General features: G+C 41.8%; 1 non-coding gene across 1 annotated transcript; it reads right to left on the reverse strand.

Moving 5' to 3' along the window:
* Positions 1–2,113: 2,113 nt before the first annotated feature.
* Positions 2,114–2,187, reverse strand: Trnav-cac. Its single transcript has one exon. It is a non-coding gene; the product is annotated as a tRNA-Val (tRNA).
* Between the last annotated feature and the right edge of the window lie 5,070 nt (positions 2,188–7,257).

The raw sequence follows: 7,257 nt of genomic DNA on the forward strand, positions 1-7,257 counted from the left end.
AGCAAGTCTCGTCAATTTCAACTCTCATTCCCGGTCCCCCGATAGGCGTAGTGGCAGCCAGTAGAGATGAGGCACTTATCTGAAAAGGTTAGGTTAGGTTAGGTATGGGATGGGTTAGGTTAGGTTAGGTTAGGTTAGGTTAGGTTAGGTTAAGGGTTAGGTTAGGTTAGGTAAGATAAGGTAAGGTAAGGTAAGGTAAGGTTAGGTTAGGTTAACTCACCTCTCTTAGGTAATTGTTGAAATCAACTGTAGTAGCGCGACATATCCTCAATTCGTCCTTAAAGTATTCAATACTAGAATACTCTTTTGCCCAGGAATAAATGAAGACGATGATTTTCTTCAATGAAATGGTACTGCCATCAAGCCAAGTGTTTTTTCTCACTGAAACTTTATCACGGCAAGCTCTCTTCTAACACATCCACGATACACTTTCGTTTGGCTTTTTAATTATCATTTGATGTTTCTTTTTACACCTTTTCTCTTTTTCTATGATGTTAAAGTACTGCAGAAATTTAACAGCGTCTTCTTCGGTCAAAATATTGGTAAATAACCACTGTAAGTTGTAGTTCACATCCATCTTGTCCACGGTCGTCTCAAACGTGCCGCGTGACACCCGACTGTGTATTGTTACGCCCGTTAATTACTACTGCATGAATTAATGCGCGTCGCAAGGTAGTGCGCATTAAATCCTTTTTTTTTGTGTAACTATCTTTCATTTCTCGAGAAAATGAATGTCATATTCGTATTCAGCACCAAAAATTGTATTAATGATGAAAATTTGGTTAAAAATTAGTGGCGACCTTCAAACATAAATGATCCGCATGAAGGCCACTTCCTGATTTTGGTGCATATGTGTATTCACATCCATCAAGCTTGCATGCAGCTGTTTTTTTTTAGTGCAGGTAAAATAGTGGTTACCTATGAATTCTCGATGGCGACCCATGTTCTAGAAATCCTGTAAAGATAATGACTATTGCACTAACTCTTGGGTGGGTAAACAAGTTAAGACTATCCAATTTTCCAATTTTCTTTATCGGAGTGACTATAGCTTATTTATTAGTTAGAAATAATCCATACGCACGAAATGTAAAAGCTGTAGAGAGTTACTGAGAGAGAGATAGAGAGAGAGTGTGTTGGCAGGAGCAGCTTCCACGGTTCCCAGCAGGGAGTGAAGGGAAGGCGGGCGGCGGGAGCGTGAAGTGCCACTCTCAGAAGAAGAGGGAAGGGAATAAGAAGAAAAGTGGCATTTGTAGTGATGAAATACTGTTACTCTTTTTCTAGCCTTTCCAGACGATACAAATCTATCATTCTCCTGCCTTGATCCACTCATTTCCGGCGTCAATTCTACCCTTTTCTACCTTAACCTTTTCATTACTGGAACGCATTTCTATCATGACTTTTTGTACAATTAGACGATTTTAATTACATTAGGAAGGGTCTATGAAGGTGAAAAGATCAATGACCAGGGACTTCACTATTTATATCCCCACATAAGCTTCTGAAGCTGTATAAAGTCGCCAAATAGTACACAGAATGAATATAAAAACATGTCCTGGTACTGACGGGGTTAAATCATAAGACAAATGTACCTCATTTATACCCTTGTTCAGCCCTCATGAGGTGCCTGTAAAGGAGCAGCGGTGATCCGAGCGGCACTCAAGGGGTTTTCAAGCGGCAGTCAACACCACCCGCGCTCCAGCCCCGCTAATACCTGGGGCGTTTTTCCGTCAATGTGGTGCGAGTATACGTTTGTATTACCTCGGGGCTATATAAACCAAACTCCCTTGTCTCGCGGTGATGCCAATGACCGCACCGTGTTCACTATATGCCGCTTCTCGCTATATCACTGGGGTTAAGCACCGATGGGTCTGGTTACTATATGTGTGCGTGTGTGTTTCACTGTTTGATCTGCTGCAGTCTCTGACGAGACAGCCAGACGTTACCCTACGGAACGAGCTCAGAGCTCATTATTTCCGATCTTCGGATAGGCCTGAGACCAGGCACACACCACACACCGGGACAACAAGGTCACAACTTCTCGATTTACATCCCGTACCTACTCACTGCTAGGTGAACAGAGGCTACACGTCAAAGGAGACACACCCAAATATCTCCACCCGGCGGGGGAATCGAACCCCGGTCCTCTGGCTTGTGAAGCCAGCGCTCTAACCACTGAGCTACCGGGCGTGTGTGTGTGTGTGTGTGTGTGTGTGTGTGTGTGTGTGTGTGTGTGTGTGTGTGTGTGTGTGTGTGTGTGTGTGTGTGTGTGTGTGTGTGTGTGTGTGTGTGTGTGTGTGTGTGTGTGTGTGTGTGTGTGTGTGTGTGTGTGTGTGTGTGTGTGTGTGTGTGTGTGTGTGTGTGTGTGTGTGTGTGCTTATGTGTGTGTGTGTGTTTTTTTTTTTTTTTCCTACTTTCATACTGGCATGCGTACAAGCACATACATAGGCATTCACTCAGGCAAAACAACTTTACTATTTATACATATGGGTACAAAATATGATTCATAGTGGGCCTATAGTGTGTGTGTGTGTGTGTGTGTGTGTGTGTGTGTGTGTGTGTTTCACTGTTTGATCTGCTGCAGTCTCTGACGAGACCGCCAGACGTTATCTTACGGAACGAGCTCAGAGCTCATTATTTCCGATCTTCGGATAGGACTGAGACCAGGCACACACCACACACTGGGACAACAAGGTCACAACTCCTCGATTTACATCCCGTACCTACTCACTGCTAGATGAACATGGGCTACATGTGAAAGGAGACACACCCAAATATCTCCACCCGGCCGGGGAATCGAACCCCGGTCCTCTGGCTTGTGAACTCAGCGCTCTAAACACTGAGCTACCGTACGTGTGTGTGTCTGTGCTTATGTGTGTGTGTGTGTGTGTGTGTGTGTGTGTGTGTGGTGTGTGACGGGAGGTGTGTGGTAGTAGACGTAGATATCCTTCCTTCCTACTTCCCAAGTCATTACCTTTTCATCAGCTTCCTTCATTTAATTTTATATTATTCTTAAAATTCTTATTTCTCTGTCAGTGTGTCACCTCAATCTTTCCTTCCGTAATATATATATATATATATATATATATATATATATATATATATATATATATATATATATATATATATATATATATATATATATATATATACAAAAAATAATACGGACCTTTTGTATTTATTGTTGTTGTCATTATTATTGTCTCTTTTATATATTTTTCCTCCATACATGTATATTAAATTTTTGCCTTTTCCTCTGCCTTTCCATTTTTATTTTTATTTTTCCTTCTAGCTTTACTTTTTCATTTGTTTGTTTTTTTCTTTTTTCTATTTTTTCTTTTCTTTTTCTCCTCTTCTCTACCTTTCTTTGTTTCTCCTTTTCCTCCTCCTCTTGTTCACACTCTCTCCTCCCGTCACAGCGTCCATTCAATTAACGAGACACGTTCCTCTCGTTCGTCCTATTCGCGCGATACACAACCTTCAAAGTCCACTGCTAGTTCAGCAACTTTAAAATCCGAGAACTCTTGGGACTTCACGCGATCACTTTCACCTTCAAAAGAACATAAGAAAAGAGGGATGCTGCAAGAGACCACCAGGCCTACACGCGGCACTCCCTGTATGATTAAAGCTCCCTATTGACTCACCCCTGACTATATGACCACTGAGTCCGTTCCACTCATCAAACACTCTGTCTGAAAACCAGTTTCTTCCCCTTTCCCTCCTAAACCTGAATTTTTAAAGTTTAAACCCATTATTTCTGGTTCTGTCCCCGCTACTAACCCTAAGATTTTCGTTCATATCCCCTTTGTTAAAACCCTTATACCCCTTAAATACTTCTATCAGGTCTCCTCTTAACCTACGTCTCTCTAAGGAATGCAGATTGGGTTTGTTCAGTCTCGCTTCATAGGGAATATCCTCACCCCTGTATGAAGCATGACTACGTGTGTGAAAGGTTTTCAAAAAAGGATTAGCATTGTTAGCAAAGGGGTGTGCTTTGTGATTTCCTTGGTGGTTTATACTGGGCTGTCCTATCACTTCTCTTTTGATGTTATTCCATTTGGGAGATAGTCTAAATGAGGGACACTGTTTACTAAAGGTGTGAGACAATCTAAGTACTCAGAGAGAGAGAGAGAGAGAGAGAGAGAGAGAGAGAGAGAGAGAGAGAGAGAGAGAGAGAGAGAGAGAGAGAGGTAAAAGGACTACACACTCTGGAAACTGACCCTTTGAACTGGCTGAGTGGGCAGCCCTCCCTAGTCCCAGTCTGGCTCGGACCTAACTTAGCAGCTCCAGAGACCACCACCCTGACCCAGTCTGGCAGCTCCAAACACCACCAGTATCCTGACCCACCAATACACCTACCACCTCCATGACTGTGTTAGAGAGAGAGAGAGAGAGAGAGAGAGAGAGAGAGAGAGAGAGAGAGAGAGTGTATATAGTAATTTTTTGTTGTGATGGAGGGCGAAGAGGAGGTGGAGGAAGAGTATAATAAGGAAAAAAAGGTTTAAAATACTAAGAAAGTGAATAACGCTAATAATATTAATACAAATATTCTTTTTCCATAAGGGGAGTGAATGTGTGGAAGGAGGGAAGAGTTAGCACAAGGACTGTACAAAAGAGGGAAAGGCAGGTAAGAAGACCACACCTGCTGCTGGAGTCAAAGGTAACTGATCTGGTCTAACCTCACGCACGGATGTGTAGTTCGCGTGAGAGAAAAACGGCAGCCACTAATGGTCCGTTTGTGGCAACTCACTAAGAAAATAAGCGGATGAGGGCAGGTTTCTTTTAGCTTGTGGATGAGCACGTGCCGGCTTCAGTCCCCCACCACGACCATCACCACCCCGAAGCAGCGATTTGGTCTTACACTACTTCACCTTCACATTCTTTAGTTCACTCCAGTTATTCATCTTTTTTTTGTTATATGAGTTCATTTCATTTAGAATACTCTTCCATACTTTTTTCAGTTATTTTTTAATTGTTGTGCCTTATAATTATCTTAAGTATATCTTAACTATGATATTACTATTTTGCCATACTTGTAATGCTTAAACTTGCATTTCTAAAACTTGTCTTCTTATTCACTTCAGTAAATATTGTGCTTTATGTTTTGTGACATTACTCTGTCTTGTTTGTTACCTCCTTCCTGGTAGCAATCTGGCAAATACTACCCTCTATGTATCTCTCCGCCATACGCGCTTACTTACTTACTATTTTGTCCATCTCTTGTTTCTTGTTATTTTGCCAACCAAATCTTTCAAATAATACAAAAAACATCCACCACTATTCCTCTATCTTCTTCTTTACTTGTAGCATCTAAGCCCTTCAAAACACTGCTCAGTATATTCCTCCACAGGCCATTCCCTCTATCCATCTCCTTAAGGCGGCGTCACACTAGCACTTTTTCCGTCGTCTCAGGCGATTTCCGTCGTCTTTTTACTCTTCCGTCAACTTCTTCCGTCGTCTTGAGTCAGACGGAACGCATCGTTTTCATCTAACGCCAATTTTTAGTCAAAATAAGAACTATGGTTTCTAATCAACACTTTTATTAATTTTTTTTTTTTTTTTTTTTTGTTAAACGGAAGAATGCTATTATCATGGCATGAAATTTAAATGAGTTGGTGAATATATGTTTGTATACATATTTTTTTCTTCTTCAAGCCTAGCAATGAAAAGTTCCTCAGTTGTTTGTGTACATTTCAGGGAGTGCGAATGTGCGACGCTTTTGAATATTTCCAAGACAACTTCCAAGTAGCTGGCCAAGATGAGCAGTGGACAAAACACACTGACGAATTTCTCATAGAGAGCATTAGAGGTCACCGTTGCCTCTGGGATCACAGAACAGCTGATTACATTATAAGGTGCAAAAAATCCGCGGCTTGCTGGGGTGAATGAGGAGCCATGTTTGTTTAAAATCGACAAGAGCGGCAAAGGCGGAAGCAAGCTTGTGTGTGACGGCCACCGTCTGCAAAAGTTGACAGTCGTCAGAAAATTGACGGAAAAAGAAGACGGAAAAGTGCTAGTGTGACGCCGCCTTTACTTTACTTGTTCCTGCTCCCTCAGCCCGCATTTGGAAACGCTTTGCTCTCTCACTTCGACTATTTTCAAAAGTCACATAAATGATCTGCTTTTTTCTAAAGTGTTTCTTATGTTCGTAATAATATTAATCTGTCACTGGAACCGTAAAAAGCACCTTCAAAGCCCCTTGTAACTTCATCACGACTGTTTTCTAAGGCCACAGAGGTGATCATCCTGCTTTTCATGGGTGTTTCTTTTCTTAATGATGAAGAAATCTTGTTAGTCTATCACTAGAAACGTTAAAAACACTCTTAAAAACCTACATAATTTGAAAGTGCTCTGCTCTCACACCATGACTGTTTTCAAAGGTCATAGAGAAGAATAGTCATGTTCTCACGAGTGTTTTTCCTGTTTATAATATAGAAATCTTGTTAATCTGTCATAAGGATGGAAAAAACACCCTTTGAAATCTTTGTACCTTCAACTAGAGCCATTTCAAATGTTCAGCTTCTGATCACGACTACTTTCAAAGGCCATAGATATGATTAGGCGGGTTCTCAAGACTGTTTCTCCTGCTGGTACTGTAGAAATGTAGTTAGTCTGCCTCCTAGAACCGTAAAACGTCGTGTAACCTCAACTAGAAGACATTCCCTAATACATTCCAAGCCAAACCTTGTTAGTTCTTTTCCCTCCTGCTTCCTAGTATCCTCTCTCTCTTGCATTCATTAGTCCTTGTATTTTTCTTGTTATTATTTAAAGTATTCTCTAGTATGTTCATGTTTCACCTCCTCCTCCTCCTCCTCCTACTCCTCTTCCTCTTTTTAGATCTTTTTTTCCTATTATAAACAGTACAGTACCTCCTCCTTCTCTGTTATGTTCCTCCTCCACCTCCTCCTCCTCCTCCTCCACCTCCTCCTCCTCCTCTTCCTCCTCCTCCTCCTCCTCTTCATAAAACTTTCTTCCCTACCATAAAATGTACGGTACCTCCTCCTTCTCTGTTATGTTTCTCCTCCTCCTCCTCCTCCTCCTCCTCCTCCTCCTCCTCCTCCTCCTCCTCCTCCTCCTCCTCCTCCTCCTCCTCCTCCTCCTCCTCCTCCTGCTCCTACTCCTCTTCCTAAAACTCCCTTCTTTACTCTAAATAGTGTTATATTTCCTATTTCTCTAGTATATTCCTCCTCCTCCTAATCTCCCCTCCTTGTTAGTGGATTTTCCTCCATCCACTCCGTCTTTTAATCCTCCTCCTCCTCC

The sequence above is a fragment of the Portunus trituberculatus genome, chromosome 23 (assembly GCF_017591435.1).
Source record: "Portunus trituberculatus isolate SZX2019 chromosome 23, ASM1759143v1, whole genome shotgun sequence".
NCBI lineage: Eukaryota > Metazoa > Arthropoda > Malacostraca > Decapoda > Portunidae > Portunus > Portunus trituberculatus.